The sequence below is a fragment of the Cucumis melo genome, chromosome 6 (assembly GCF_025177605.1).
Source record: "Cucumis melo cultivar AY chromosome 6, USDA_Cmelo_AY_1.0, whole genome shotgun sequence".
NCBI lineage: Eukaryota > Viridiplantae > Streptophyta > Magnoliopsida > Cucurbitales > Cucurbitaceae > Cucumis > Cucumis melo.
This window is the reverse complement of record NC_066862.1, coordinates 29,814,526-29,831,407: the sequence shown is the minus strand read 5'-3', so window position 1 is coordinate 29,831,407 and position 16,882 is coordinate 29,814,526. Positions and strand designations below refer to the sequence as shown.

Here is a 16,882-nt window from a genome sequence, read left to right as displayed (position 1 = left end):
TCAAAACCTAATTTTTTTATTGAAGTATATTTATTATATATTGAGTATGTTAAATGATCCCTTCGAATTAAACAGTTGACTTCTAAAAGAGATAGAGAGATATTCATGGCTTTGAGTATTGTACTCACATTTCAACCATTCAAAAACACCCTTACTAATAAATAGCAATGAATTAAATGTCCAAAAGATGAAAAAATGCTTCTCCTGATTATTATTTAATTAAACACGAAAGTCATTCTCGAAATCTATCAGAGCCAGGTTTCGATCCTGGGACCTGTGGGTTATGGGCCCACCACGCTTCCGTCGCCACTCTGATTTGTTTTATAAGACCTATCACTTAATTTCTCTGTTTTTAACGAAGCGGGAGTGATAAGTAGGAATGTTCAAAAAGTAGTTGAAAATCGAACCGATTGACAAACTGAACCACAACCAAATCGAAACCATCGAAATCGAACTGAAACCGAATCCATAAAGTTCAATTCAGTTTGTGTTAAATTGAAACCGACTCTTATGCGGTTTGATTTGGTTTAAGACATTGAAACGATTCTAAAACCGAACCGAACCACTTTGTTTAAAAAATGAAATATATAATGATGATGATGCTAATAATAATAATAATAATAATAATTAAATATATGAGTATAACTTAGGGTAGGGTAGAACGGTAACTTTGTAGGAATTATTTTGATGGATTTTCAAACTTCAATGTTTGAAACTTTTTTGTCTTGTACTTAATTACCGTATAGAATAATTTAATCTATATTTAATTTTTAGGAATTTTATTTATGTATAATGTTCGTAAAGGATTTTAATCATAATATTTATGCATAAGCGGTTTGGTTCCAATTTGGTTTTATTTGTGCATAAACAGATTGATTTTAATTCGATTTAACACTGATTAGCGGTCGGTTAAGTTTCAGATGAGATGTTTAATTTTTTTTTTTTTTGCATTTTTCGGTTTGGTGCGGTTTTAGCTTTAAACCGAATCGAACTAAACAATAAACACCCCAAGTGATAAGGGTGCTAAGAAGTGTTCACCTAGTAGAGATGCTCGGATGCACCCAATTGATTTATAGTATCCGTTTAAAAAAAAATTAATGTAATACTTTTATTTTTTGAAAAAGGATACAAACCCCATATTATATTTGTTTGTGTGTGTGCGTTTTTTTTTTTTATAATTATTTTTGTTCTTTATTACATCTAAGGACATTACTTCTCGGATAACAATAGGTAATTTACTTGTATCGTATGATCAACTACCTGCCAACCAAAATACATTGTTTTGAAAATTGGTGTAATACATTAATTAAGACCTTGTTTTATTATCGTTATTTGAGTTTTTAAGGAATTGAAAAAGATTATCGTTCGTGTGTATTTTTTTTTTTTTTTTGTTCTTTTTTAAAGTTAAGCTTAAACATTATTATATTACTTCTATACGTTGACGTATAGGTTTACTCGTATTGTATGATCAACTATCTACCAATACGTTTGAAATATCATTCAAACTATTTGAAAAATGTAAATAGCCAAGATTAAAGAACCTTATAAGAGATGTTTACAAGGAATAATTTAAAAAAAATAAAATTAACTGAAATCCTAATGGTTATTCAAGGAAACCTAAACTAATTGTTAACAATGAGTTTATATCCAGGAGGACAGTCATCTCGTTTAACGTAAAGACACACACCTTCTGATCTTAATACCTTATCAAACCCCTTCCTACCTCACTTTTTTCAAGCTCTCTACATTTTAAAAAAAAAAAAAACTCTCAAAGGATTATTTCTTTTTTTAATTCTTCAAAATGTATGTCTTCTTCCGTCATGGACAAGAAAATGAAAAACTATAGAGAAGAGAAAAAGGTCTTTGGGAAATTGTACTTTATAAAAACTGACTCAATCATCTTAATTTCAAAAATTAATTTTTTAGCAGTACCTAAGATATATATATAAAAGAATTTATTGTCAATAAGTAAATTAACATCAGCAAATGATTATTCTTATTTGCTTTACCATGGATGGTTTTGTGATTAAGAACAAGCAGGGTATGATCTTGGGTATGAGAGCTAAAAAGGAAGGATTATATGCATTAATATGAGAACAATCATACAACTTAATTACAAGGTCTTTATCTCTACAACTAGTTCTAATTAATTATACACAAATCTCACACAAAGAGAATGGGTCACCCACATGATGCTACTCTAATATTTTTGAATAATTCTCAAATTATTAGATATATATCTACCTAGTTGGAAGACAAATGATATGTTATATGTGTTGTTTTTCAAACGGCCAAGAGTAGTAAGCTTCCTTTCAAACTTAATATAGAGACTTCTTTTCCATTATATTTGTGATCTAGGTATTATGTTATCATTTGTTGATGACTTCTCTAAGTGTTGGATATATCCTCTAAAGAAAAAAAAAAAAAAACCATCGCTTCGTATCGTGCTTTGTTAAATTTTAAAAACTTGTTGAAAACCTTTTTGAGAGGAAAAATAAAAAATTTTCAAAGTGATTGAGGCGCCGAGTTTAGCACTAAGGTTTTCAAACACCTCTTTGAAACACAAAATTTTTCGTCAATTTTCATTCCCTCATACTCCACAACAAAATGGTAGAGTAGAAAGAAAAACATAGGCACATGGTAGAAACCAACCTAACTCTATTGTTTCAATCAAAACTTCCCTCTATAATGCCTTTTTAATTGTTTAATTGTTGTATATCTCATCAATAGGATGCCTAGTAAAGTACTTGACATGGAAAACTCCTTACTTTTGTCTTTTTGGCAAAGTTTTGTTGACGATGATGCCGACTATACTTATTTCTTTATAGGATACATCCTCATATCCACAAGGGTTATAGATGCTTGGACACCTCTAATAATAGAGTTTACATGCATATCTCGCCATGTCGTATTTGGTCAAATCACTTTTCCTTTTGATAAACAAACTAACAATGAAGGATGGTAGTTTTGAGCCAGGAAGTGATTAATAAACAAACACTTTTCCTTTTAATTTTCATCCCAAATATCTTAAAACATGGGTTGGCCCACTCCACTGAAGTAATTAACTCTGTTATGTTCATGTATATTCAACATTGCAACTTGAGAGGAAGTGGAACAACTGAACCAACAACTTAATTGAGTTTTAAAGTACCAAATGCTTATTTAAAATCACACTAAATATTAGACAACACTAAAAGCCCAAAGCATATCTAATTCTTCTTTCGGTTTTTTAAAAAAGTTCTTTAATTTTTTTCTCTACTATCAATCCAGTTTTGGTAGTGTATGATATCAACTAATATCTACCAATGTAATTTATATATCAAACATCATAATACCATTTGTAAAAAGTAAATAGCAAAAAAACAAAAAGACCTAAAAGTGGAAGGGATGTTTATAGGATTAGTTTTCTCAATTAAATATAAAAAAACCAAATACTTACATAGTGGAATCTTTTTTTTAAAAAAAAATATATGAATGGGTCAGTAGGTACATCAGAACATCTCCACTGGGTGGACACCCTTTTAACACTTTCATAATTCACGCTTCATTGATATATAAAAAATTAGTATAGGAAGCAAGAAAGAAAAAAAAAAGGACTAGAGAGAAGTCCGACAACCCAACCATGTACGAAGTTTACATGAAAGCGTTGAGCGACTAAATTAGGCGAGTAATCTTTGAACAAAGAGGATCTGCTAGTCCATAAGCTCATGAGTGCTTTGATATCTTCCCAAAGTTCAGATGAAGCTTTCTCTTTGTCATTGAACGTTCTATTGTTTCTTTCTAAACCATATGCACCAAAGCGTAGTGGCCACAGTGTTGAAAATAATGGTATCCTTCCAGTCTCTTTGCGTAACACTATAGACATATTTGCACAAAGTTGAAATCGATTGACAAGGATGATACCAGTTGAGCAAAGAACCAATTTTCTCCCAAAGGGTGGTAGCAAAATGACAATATACAGGAACAAGTGGTCTCTACTCTCCTCATTTCTTTTGCACAAAACACACCAACTTGGGTTGAAGTACATAGGAGCTTTTTCTGTAGCTTATCAATCGTGTTAATACTCTCGTAGATAACAGACCAAATAAAAAATTTTCATTTTTTGGGGATATATAGAGGCCTTCCACAAATTTCGGAACACAACCCGATTGGAGATGTTTGTGGCATCATGATCAGCAGAAAAGAGCTTATCAAATCAATAGAAAAATTCCTATTTCTATTTAGTTTCCAAATCGGGTAACCACAGCGACCACCAGCAATAGGAATCGAAAGAGGAGGATTTTAATTCATTTCAAAGACTAGCTTCCCAGCTTTTAAGAGGTCTTCTTGGTTGAAGGCTCCAATCACTGATGTCACTGCTCCACATGTCCTTAATGGAACAAATTTTGCCTTTTAAAAGAGCATAAAGCCTAAGACAGTGAGCAGAAAGAAGGCTATTTACATGCCATAGACCATGCCAAAAAAAAGTCTTTTCACCATTCCTTATTTTCCAGCTGATATTGGAATAAAACTAGTCAATGCCTTTAATAATAGAATGCCAAGGGGCCTGGCGGCTGCTAAATTTAATTTTTGCAGGAAATTAAAATCCCCTAAGGATGCTTGATCATATTTTGCCACAATCATTCTCTTCCATAAAGGGTCTTTTTCCACACAAAATCTCCACCGCCATTTACTAAGAAGTGCAAAATTTGTGTCTTTAACTCGGCTAATACTAAGTCCTCCTTGTTCTTCGGGAGAAGTAATAATTAGCCATCTGACTAAGTGAAGGTTGTGTGTATCCTTGGAGTTGTTGCACAGGAAGTTTCTCCAAGATTTCTCAATAGTCTTGGAAATAGAGATGGGAGCTTTGAAAGTAGATAGCTACTATGTGGGGGAGGGCTACCCAGTGTAGAATTGATCAAAGTTATTTTTCCCTCTTTGATAACTATGTGTACTTCCAATTGCTAACTTTTTTGCTGATTTTTTCACAAACATTTTCCCTATAAGGCTTAGATAGAGGCTTTTCAACCAAAGGTACACCCAAATAACTAATAGAAATAACTAATAGGAAGGAACTGAGTAGAAATGCCCCAATTTCTTGCCACTGTCTCCAGTCTATTTGCATCCACATTTACCAGAGAAATGGTTGATTTATTAAGATTTACATTTGGACTTGAAGCAAGCTCAAAGAGATGAATGACATAGGCTTGAGAAAAGCCATACAAAAACATTAATCCAACAAAGCTTTATAATTTAGTGATATTGCAGAGGGGCTGTAGTCTTTGAATTTTTTGTTTCTACTTGACCATAGACCAATCAAGTTGTTTATGTCTTCCAGAATGTATGACATGCTTTTCTCATTATTATTGAAAATTCAATTGTTTCTTTCCTTCCAAAGAGACCAAAGCACGACAACACCAGAGTTGAGGAAAATGATATTCCTTCTATTGGATTGTGCGAGCTTGCTAATGTTCTGTAAGTATTGAACTCCAAACCTATGTTAGTAGCAAATCTGTCCCATATAGATTTGGCAACTCTATACGATAGGAACAGGTGCTTTATGTCCTCGTTAGCAGCCATGCACATGACACACCTGTTTGGATTAAGGCAGAAATTTGGCAGTCTCCTTTGAAGGATTTCCATAGTATTTAAGCAGCTATGTTTTATGGACCACACAAAGAATTTGCACTCCTTTGGTAGATTTAATTTCTAGAAGATTTCGGGGGGGGTGTATTAGGCCTTGTAAGTCTGGAAAAACTACCGCCTTTGCTGATGCAACCGTGAAGTCACTATTTTTGTTTGGAATCCACCTTAATCTGTTTTGTCCTTGGGAAGGTGATGAAATTTGGAGGCCAACTTTGACAAAGTTCCAAATGCTTTGTTCCATATCATTTAGAGGCCTTCTTAGATTTATGGACCATGATTTTTTATTTCTGTCCTAGAGATCCTTAATTGTTGCATTTTGGGAAAGAGATAAAGCATACAACCTTGGATATTTTAAGGCAAGAGAGGGCTCACTACACCATTTACTATGCCAAAAAGACAGCTTATCACCATTGTTGAAAATCCAGTTGCTATGTTTATCGAACTAGGCTGAGTTCATTTGTGATGGATCTCCAAGAAGCCTTTTTGCTGCTAAATCTTTCTTTTGTTGGTATATCACCAATGAAAACTCCTTTATATTTAGGAGATATGAGATTTGTCCATAAAGATCTTACCTCCAAATAAAAACGCCAAATCCATTTACATAGGAGGGTTTTGTTGGTATCTTTGAGTCTAGATATTTCAAGACCACCTTTGCCCTCTGGGGATATGACCAACTTCCAATTTGCTAAGTGTGGATATGACCAATTTCCAATTTGCTAAGTGTGAGTGACAGCTCTCTTCGTTGTTTCTCTAAAGAAAATCCCTCCAATTTTTTTATATGTTAGTTGTAGACTTTGATAGAAGCTTTAAACACCAAGACCTGATAGGTGGGCAGACTAGAAAGAGACGATTAGATTAGTGTTAGTTTGCCACCTCTAGGGCAATGTGCATACTTCCAATTGTTCAACTTTTTATGGATCGTTTTCTTTATATTTTCACAGAAGCTTTCTGAGTTTGGATACCACTTAAGGGAACTCCCAAGTAATCAATTGGTAGAGGATTTATTGGGAAGTTAAGAAGATTTTTGAATTCTTCCAGGCAGCTTGTAGAAACGTTTATTGAAGAGATGCATGATTTTGTGCAGTTTATAGAGAGACCTGAAGCTTTTTCAAACAAGTATATAGTATTATATAGGCTCTTCAATGTTCTATCTTCGTTTTCCACAAAAAGAAGGATATCATCAGCAAAGAAAATATGATTTAAATAGCACACTACAAGAATTTTTGGCTCTGCCAATAGTTTTTTCTGGCAATGATAAAAACTATGGGCAAAGATATGATGTGCCAACGTAAATTCATTTTCATGGGCACATATTCATTTTTGCAAATGAAAATATATACGTGGGCAAAAGGTTGTGTATTGTGTAAGCGTATCATCGTTTTTACCAATGAAAATATATACGTGGGTAAAAAGTTGTGTCGTGTAAAGGAAAATATTTAAGTTGAATTTATGCCGACGTTTATTGTAGTTTATGGCCGAATTGGATTGACAAAGTTTCTTATGTTGTTTACTTTCGCTGTCCCTCTGACTATTACTACTGTTAAATACTTTAGATTTAACTAAACGTTAATTTGATTATCTCATACTGTTGTTCAAAATTTCAAAAATTCAAAATTTTACGATCACGACCCGTACATTATATAAAGTCATGATTTTGGTCCCTAAGTTAATAAACTTCTTAAATATTTAATGGAGGTTGACGTGGTAATTTCATTTCGAACAAAAAAAAGGAAAAAGAAAAAAAAAAGAAATAAGAAGAGCCACAACTATAACTTTTGCATTTTATTGATTTGTTACGTTAACTCTTTTCTCTACTTCGTTGAATGCCCCCACTCCTCGGTTTAATTACAATACTTTTGTTAAAAAACAAAGAAAGACACTTTTTCTCCCTACTTTTGTTGGCTAGATTGTGTCTTTCTCGATGTAACGTAACAGATTAGAAAAACTCTATGTTTAGCCTTTATAAATATATCCTTATTGCTTCACAAGGAGTAAATTCATACTCTTCCTTAAACACTTGAATTCATCTTCTTCCCTAAAAACGTGTTGCATTGAGTACTATTGAAGCTTCTAGGATTGTAGGGCACCACATAGCTAGGTGTTACTTCTTTTTGTTCTGTAAGTCCTCTCCTCCTATATAAACAAATATTTCAAGTAAGTTCTCCTTTTGCTAGCTAGATTTTCTCATTAAAAAATATTTTTATATAACGAGGAGATATATATACAAATGATACATAGTTTTTGGGCAAAGGTAATGAATACAAACTATAAAGTTGTAGTTGAAAAGAAGAAATGGAAGTTTATTTTGGATGGTGAAGGTGTGTAATTATTTAGTTTTCATTATACTTTATAAATAATCTTCATTTTTCCTTTTTCTTAATACGTTTGACTGATCATCTTCCATTTAATGTAGCATTAATACTTACGTTAGAAAATCAACTATTAATAAAAACAATCTTTTCAACTCTTTCTTAATAATATATTGACTTATTAATTTTAAAATAGTCACAAACATTGATTTGCATTTCAAAGTTTATTTGAGTCCATATGATCAAATCCAACTTGAAGAAGTATATGTCTTTAATAATTAAGAGGTTGGAAAGGTTTGAATTCACTTATTACCACCAATATATTTTATAGCATCGAAACGGAGGAATGTACAATTTTCTTTTGTCCATGAATTTTTAGTTCACGTGATTTAGTTCGGTGGTAACGTGTTAAATACGCTATCCATTTCTGTTTAATTCAAGTTCGTTTCGTAATTTTATGTTCTTAATTGATTCTGCTATAGGTTTTGAGCAATTCATACGTAAAATTTGGTGTTAAAGCTATTTTGTAGCAAATTTGGGTGAATACAGAGTAGAATAATAGCATCAACCGAGGTAAACCAAGTCAAGTGAATGATCGAAAGAAGTCGATTGTAACGACCCAATTTTCGGACTAAGATGAGGTCATTACTTTACTACTAAGACACTTCATCTTCAAATATAAAGATTTCAAAAAACCTACTTAACATCATCAAACATCCGAAAATGAGGAAACTGTCTTCGAGCCCTATTTCGAACAATTTCAAAAGTTCAGAACATCGTCTAAGAAATCATCAAAACAAAACAAAACAAATAGATGTCCTAACCATGACTCATTTTAAATCCTCAATACAAAAATAGTAAAGACATTAAGCGGAAGCATTAAAAATAGACGTTCCCATATGGCATTCACGTATCCTTCTTACCCATTGTCGGTTTACCTCTCCCGTTACCTTTGCCTGAAAAAGTTAAACATAAAAGGATGAGTATAAGATATACCCAGTAAGAGACCCACTACTTGTCCCGTTAAGGGTAAGAATAGTTAGCTTCCTATTATAAGTACCCTACAACATAACATTCTAGTGATCCCGTAGGATACACACATCAGTTTAGTGATCCCGTAAGATGCACATATCAGTTGAGTGATCCCGTCAGATACACACATCAATCTAGTGATCTCGTAGGATACGCAACTTAGTCTAGTGATCTCAAAGGATGCACAATATGTGGTGATCCCGTAGGACACCGTGCCTGCAAGGTATACGACCCTATAGATCATAAAGTTAACAGTTACACCTCATTCCATTATAAACAGTAGGGGTGAAAAAAACCGACCCGACCCGATTCGGTTCGGTTTGGGTTGGACTGGTTAGTAACAACAGCGTTACTGAACCGAACCGAACCGATTTGATTTGATTCGGGTCGGGTTGGGTTTAAAATAACCGATTAGGTTAAAATTTTTCTTCGTCTGCGTCTGCCACTTCGTTTCCTCTCCTCTTCGACTCTTCTTCACCTCTTCATCTGGCGTCGGCATCATCTCTTTGTCTTCATCACCTCGCCACTCCATCGTCTTCCTCACTTCGCCATTCCATCGTCTTCATCACTTCGCCATTCCTCGTAACCTTCAAGATCCTCAGATTCTCAGGTATTTTTGGGTTTTTTTTTTCTGCTTATTTGGTATTATTGCCTATTGAATGTTCATATAGGAACTTGGATGTTTGGTTTCTTTTTTTAATTTTTTAATCGGTAGACTGTTGTTTTCTCAAGTTGTCATCTGGGTTCTTGTTTATGATGGAATTATCTTAACTTGAGGGGGTATGGAATCTTTGGTATAGCCGTATAGGGACCAATGTCATTTGGGTTCTTGTAAATGATACGAATGATCATTCTGATTTGGAAGTGTATCTTCATAATGTTTGAAAGATGTTTCCTGTGGAAGGGACATAAGTAGAAAATGGAGAAATGGAGAGAAGAAATATGAAGAAATTAACAAAGGAAAGAGTACTGAAGGGTAAAAAAGAAAAGAGAGAAATGGGATTTGATTTAGTTTGGGTAAAAAAGAAATTACGATTGTTTTTTATCCTCTCTGTTTCTACATAGCAATTTGGTTGGTTCTCCAATATTCCCTATCTTTAAATTTGATTTACTTTTCTGTAAGTTTTATTTGTTCATCTGGATTTAATGCTCTTATATAGGGAGTTGAATCCTTTGTATTCTATTTGATTCTCACTCCACTGCTTTTGTAGTTCATGTTCTTGATGTTAGACGTTATGTTTTTGCTAAAGCTGGCAAGTTGTTTTGCACCGTCTTGTTGACTCTGCTAGTTTTCTTTAGCTTGGTTTCTTATTTTTTTTGGAAAAAAATTGAATGAAAAATGATTTTAACAAGGAAGCTCTCTTCTATTTTCTTTTCCATCGTTGGTTCTCTCACTTGTCACCTCCATAGAGCATCAGTGTATCTATAAACTTGAAACAATCTTTTTAGATCCTTATGTTTTTCCTTTGTAATTCAGTTGTTCTGTTTCTCTCCCTTGCTGGTTAAATTTTTTTTGTTGGCCAACGATTGCAGTGTTTGTGTGGCCTAAAATATCAATCCAGAACTCGTGTCTTAACCAATGATTTGTGCACTACAAATTCTATTTTATAGTGTTTCTTTTGGGATGTTTGTTCGTTTATATGCTTATCCTTGAAATCTCATGAATCTTTTTTGCGTGCCCATTTCTTTAATATCTTTGAACCATCTGCCATTAGGGAAAGTATCTTGTTAGCTAAGAGAGTTTCTCTGTTTCATTTATGAACATCTTGTTTGATTATCACTAGTACTTGACAATAGTCATTAAAAATTTCATTTGTTCATTAGTTTCCAAAACATTTCTAAGAATTCTTTCGTTTCTTTTGCCATTTTTCTTGTCAGTTGTTTTGATGGGGTGTGTGCAAAGTTTGAGAAATTGGTTGCTAATATCATTTGATTCAAAAAAACAATTTAAATGAAAAGACATAGCATCATAGTGCTGTTAGATTTTATTTGCTGCTACATGATTTCTTAGATAGCTCAAATTCTTTTCGCCCTTTCTCTATGTATTGTTCTTTTTTATAGTGACATTCCTTATTATTTTAGTTAAATTTAGTTTTGGTACAAAATATTAACACATTTCTTCTTGAAGAATTCTCTATTTGGTATATGTTTGTTTTGTTTTTTTTTTTTTTTTTGTTGATTCTTCATTTTATTTTCTAATCCTTTTTTAAAGATTTATTTTTCTTTGTTTCATTACTGCATTCAGAGTACTGCCTTTCTTTGTTTTGTCTCCTCTTTTTATTTAACATTTAGAGTACTGCCTTTCTTTGTTTCTTTCTCTTTTATAGTACTGGTACGCTTTTCTTAATTTTCTCCTTTGTTTTGTCTCCTCTTTTTATTTAACATTTAGAGTACTGCCTTTCTTTGTTTCTTTCTCTTTTACAGTACTGGTACGCTTTTCCTTAATTTTCTCCTTTGTTTTGTCTCCTCTTTTTATTTAACACATTTCTTGTTTTTCAAACTTTAGTACACTCAAATGAACTTTCTACTTTCTTCATGTTTGAAACCAAAAAAAATTTAATCAGCAGCACTGAATCAGGCACCAGCTAGTGAGTTCTACACTGCCACATAACGCTTTCCAAATTGAACTTCTACATCTTTCCTTAAAGACTTACCGAGTGTTTAAACTCAACATGATGATTTTCCTTTTAGGATAATCCCTTAACCTCTATCAAGGGACCTATAACCTAAACCTAAAGATTTAACTTTTTCTTCCAGAAGGATGATTTCTTAAGATACATCTTAGTTTTAGACATACTCATAGACTTTAGAAAGATTCAAAACCTCTCATCTTTTGAACGGAAAATCATATAAATTATCATTGGACTACGTTCGCTTAATCACCCAATCATATAAAAATTTACTCAATCACTGAGTTTTCAATTCTCAAGATGTTTACCTTATTCATTGTTTAAAATGCATGAGCTTCTGTGTGAATCAATTATTGATTTGAGTGTTTCTTTTTTTATGTATTTTGTTTGATGATTATTAGGATGACTTCATTCTCGGTAGACGAGACTTCAAATTAAAGTTGTTCTAGTCCAGTGTTAGGAAAAAGAAAATCGGTTAAACCACCATCATTGGTATGAGAACATTTTATAAAAGTAGAAGGATGTGATCCTAAATATCCTAGGGCTGCTTGTAAACATTGTGGGGCTTCATATGCTTGTGATTCCAAAAGAAATGGTACCATTAATTTAAAAAGACATTTAGAGAAATGTAAGATGTATGTAAATCCATTGAAAGATAATGTTGAAGGAGATGGAGATTCTGAAAGTAGTTTGATGGCTGCATCATTCACTCAAGAAAATTGTAGAAAAATGCTTGCTAGGATGGTTATCTTGGATGAATTGCCATTTAAGTTCGTACAAAGTGAAGGGTTTCATCAATTTTGTCGGGCATTAAATCCAAAGTTTGTTATTCCATCAAGAGTAACCGTTAAAAAATGTATATGAATGAGAAAAAAAAGTTAAAAAATGTATTAACTCGAAGTGGCCAAAGAGTTTTTTCATAAACTTTGTTTGATCCAAGAAATAATTCGTGAATACTCATCGTATGAGAATGCATTATTGAGTCAAATGACATTAAGCATGCAGACAAAATTCAACAAGTATTGGGGTATAACTACAAGTGAGAAGATCCACTAGAAGAAATCTGGTCTTTAATGTCGGGTGGAGAAAATGAAAAATAAGCTTTAATGTCGGTTTTCAAAAGGCGAATGTTTAATGTCGGTTTTAAACCGACATTAAAGCTTTATCTTTAATGTCGGTTTAAAACCGACATTAAACATCATGTTTTTTAGAACCGACATTAAAGGTCTTTTTTATTTTATTTTTTATTTTTTTAATTTTGTAAAAAGTTGAATTTTTCTCTCTCTTACTTTACTCTTTTCTCCTTTCTTCTCTACCAAACCCTACGAAAGAAGGTTTTCTCTCAACATTTCTTCCCTTTCTTCCTTTCTAAATCTCATCACTTTCTCCCCTCTCTTCTTGGTTCAACATTTCTTGGTTCAACACCTGGCTCTGAGCTTTCTGTTGAGGAGCGAAATCTTCTCTCTGTCGCTTACAAGAACGTGATTGGCTCACTTCGAGCTGCTTGGCGGATTGTTTCTTCCATCGAGCAAAAGGAGGAGAGTCGTAAGAATGAAGAGCATGTTGTTCTTGTTAAGGATTATAGATCAAAGGTTGAGTCTGAGCTTTCCGATGTCTGCGCGAGTATTTTGCAGCTTTTGGACTCGAATCTTATTCCATCTACCTCTGCTAGTGAGTCTAAGGTCTTCTACTTGAAGATGAAAGGGGATTACCATAGGTATTTGGCGGAGTTTAAGGTTGGAGATGAGAGTGGGTGTTTTCTATTATAAAACTTTATGCTAGATTTGCAAGTATGTTATCAGTCATTACAATTGCAATCTCTCTTTGTATCTCGATTTTCTTACTATATGCAATGTTTTCAGGACATCACAAAAGCAAGAAAGATACCGAAGCGTGCTTTGCCTATTATTTGCTTCAGAGAAGTCAGCCCCCCATTGTCGGTTGCTTCAAACACTTCCATTATAGATTCAGGTTATTTGACTTAGCTATAACTTAAAGCAAGCTTCATTTTGTTGTTCTAGTCTGCTGTCTTAGCCTTGTGTTTGACTTTGAGCATTTTATCTCTAAGATGTATATTTAGTAACATGTTCTAAGGTTGTTTTTCTTTCCTTGAAATAAAAGAAAGTAACGTAAATTTAGTAACAAAAATTGAGTGTTGTCATGGGGTTTCTGCTCTATAATACCATCATAGTGCAGAGAAGGAAAAGAATTAATGAGAAAGAATCAAATATAATATAGTGACCTTTATGTGTTGTTTGTAGGGGGGAAGAGTTATGGCTGTTCTGAAAATGCGGGTGCTGCAGGAACGTATTACGATGCTGTGCCTCGAAGCCTTATTGTTAGCAATGACAACTTATCTACTCAGACGGATACACTTCTTCTAACATTTCCCAAGCAGCCTCTTTGGACAAATGTGTACATTCAAAACCATGCTAAGGCTTTGGTTCCTTTGTTTTGGAGCCGTGTACAGGTTATATATCTCTGAGTATATGCTTCCACGGTTATGCAGATTATTATTTCTCTGATTTCTGTTCTCATATGGATCATGCAGCTTGAGTGTTTTTGGACCTGGACTTCTTGAGTTGCCTTTTTTTTTTGGTTATAATCAATGCCATCTTTCTATTAATGGGAAGTGTTGTATTTTTTTCCCTTTCTTAGAGAAGAAAGAGTAATTTCATCAGAAAAAGGATTTAAATAACCAGAATTCCAAGAAAAGGGCAGATACTTGCTTGTTTGGTGGTTCGTTGAAAAGTAATCAATCATCACATTCAAATAATAACAAATTTTGTTACTTCTTTGGGAGTGTTTTTTTAAAGAAGTGATTATATGATTTGTTTATAAGTGATTTATTAAAAGTGATTCTCATCAAATCATCTTCATATTTGGATTTATGATTTTAAACATGATTTTCATTCAATCAAAGTTGATGTTGAGTGATTAAAGATATTTTTGGGATTGATTTTGAACTTGACAGAAAGTGATTTTAAACCTTTCAAAATCACTCCAAGACATGCCCCATCCTAACCTATTAACCTAAGCTCAGCTTTAGGATTAAGTTTCAATTTTAGACGTCCCATTTGAGAGAATTCGATTTTGTTTTATTTTTTTTGAGTGGAAATGAATGTTTGCTGATGTGTAATTTCATCTTAGCATGCAAATTTTTTCTACCTTGCTATTTTGAGACTTGCTTGCAAGTATTACCAAATATATGAGGAAGGTATTGCAAGTACCAATTGTTGTTTCTTATTCTACAAAGTAAGTTCTAAGAAGACCATTTAAAAAGGTTATGTGTGATCGAGGTACTCTACAATTTTTAAAAATATAACATCAAACAATTGACTAAGACACTTCGCAGTCTTCCAAATTCGTACTCTCTTTGATTCAACATATTGTTTCTCCAATGGTAGAACAATTTCTTTCTATTATGTACTTCTATGGTGAAATGCTGCTGATTCTTCACGTAGGTTCAAGGACAAATTCATTTATCAGTTGGTGCAGTCCTGTCCTTTGGGCTTGCTCATTACGCATCATCAGAATTTGAGTTAATTGCAGAAGAGCTTCTTATGAGCAATTCTGTTATTAAGGCAAGTAGCAGCTCCTTTTGTTTCCCATCTATCGAGAGCTATATTTTAGCCAAAAATTATTCTTTGGACTTTCTCAAGAGTGTGTTTCATATGTAATTAACATTTTCTGTTGTGCTTCGGCTATGTATCGTTTTTCTTCTTCTTCTTTTTTCCATTTAAATTGGTATCTTAGTTTTATCTTGCATCCTTTGTGGGTTTTCGTTATTGTATGTGATTGCCTCCATCTTTTCTTGATGAAAGTTTGGTTATTCATAAGAGGAAAATTCTCCATTATTGCAACTCACCATGTTTTGTACTTGGTTGTGCAGGCTGCACCGGTGGAGTGGGTAGAGGACGAATTTTTGCAAATGGTCTTGGTGCAGGTGGTGGACATGGTGGGAAAGGTGGTGATGGATACTATAATGGCACCTTCATTAATGGCGGTGTTGCGTATGGTGATCCCAATCTCCCTTGTGAACTTGGCAGTGGTAGTGGAAATGGTAGTCTTGCTGGCGAAACAGCAGGTGGTGGGATTATTGGTAAGTTGTGATTCTTCCTCTCTTTCTCTGGTTTTGTTTATTATTTATTATTTTAGTTAATTTTTAATGATGTTTATGTTTACTTGGAATGAAATTCCATTGGTGACGTAAGGGACATTTTTTCTTTGCGCTACTTATGCTTACGTTGGACTACAATAAGCTTTACTTTTCAGCTTATTGTGTTGATGTTGCTTATTTCTTTATAGATTGATATTGGTTTTCATAATAATGTTATGTAAAAAAATGTTGATTATTCATTTGGTGGGCAATATTAAGAACTTTTCATCCTTTTCTGCAATTTCAGTACTTCAAACAGCTTTGTTATTCATATAAATGGTTTATTTGGATATTGTTTGTAGATAATTGAAGTGATATCGGGTTGAAAGCTAAGCGATTGTGTAGAAATGGTCAAGCGACCGTTGAAAATTGAAGACTGAGAAGGCATTTAGGATTTTTAATTATTTAATTCTTGTATTAGAATCTTTTTTCATGTACTATTGTAGAATGTATATATAAACATAATATTAATATTTTATTTTGTGTATTCAAATGTAAAAGACAAATGTTATAGTTTCTAAAATAATATGAATTTCATTGATTTGTTGGCGTGTGAAAAACATATTTATCTACATTGACCCAATGTCGGTCTATAGGACAATAATGTAACAATTAAATAAAAATAAATTTGTAAAAATGAATAAAAAAACTAGGCTTTAATGTCGGTTTTAAACCGACATATCAGAGTTCAACCGACATTAAAGAGCTTCAATAACACTATCAAAGATGTCGGTTGAAAACTGACAAACCGACATTAAAGAGGGCTTTAATGTCGTTTTTAAACCGACATTAAAGCCCAACCGACATTAAAGGGCTTCAATAACACCATCAAAGATGTCGGTTGAAAACTGACATTAAAGGCCTTTAATGTCGTTTTTAAACCGACATTAAAGAGGCCTTTAATGTCGTTTTTAAACCGACATTAAAGTCCAACCGACATTAAAGACCTTTAATAACGCTCACAAAGATGTCAGTTGCTAAGTGACATTAAAGGCCTTTAATGTCGGTTTTAAACCGACATTAAAGGCCAAAATTCTTGTAGTGCCAATTTATTATTGTATGTTTCTGTAGTTCTTGACCCTAGGTACAAGCTAGCTTATGTGAATTATTGTTTTAATGAATTTTTG

General features: G+C 33.2%; 1 long non-coding RNA gene across 1 annotated transcript; it reads left to right on the top strand.

The window, feature by feature from the left end:
• Window positions 1-15,493: 15,493 nt before the first annotated feature.
• Window positions 15,494-16,233, top strand: LOC127149958 (uncharacterized). Its single transcript, XR_007821860.1, has 2 exons — window positions 15,494-15,698; window positions 16,058-16,233. It is a non-coding gene; the product is annotated as an uncharacterized LOC127149958 (long non-coding RNA).
• Window positions 16,234-16,882: the final 649 nt, after the last annotated feature.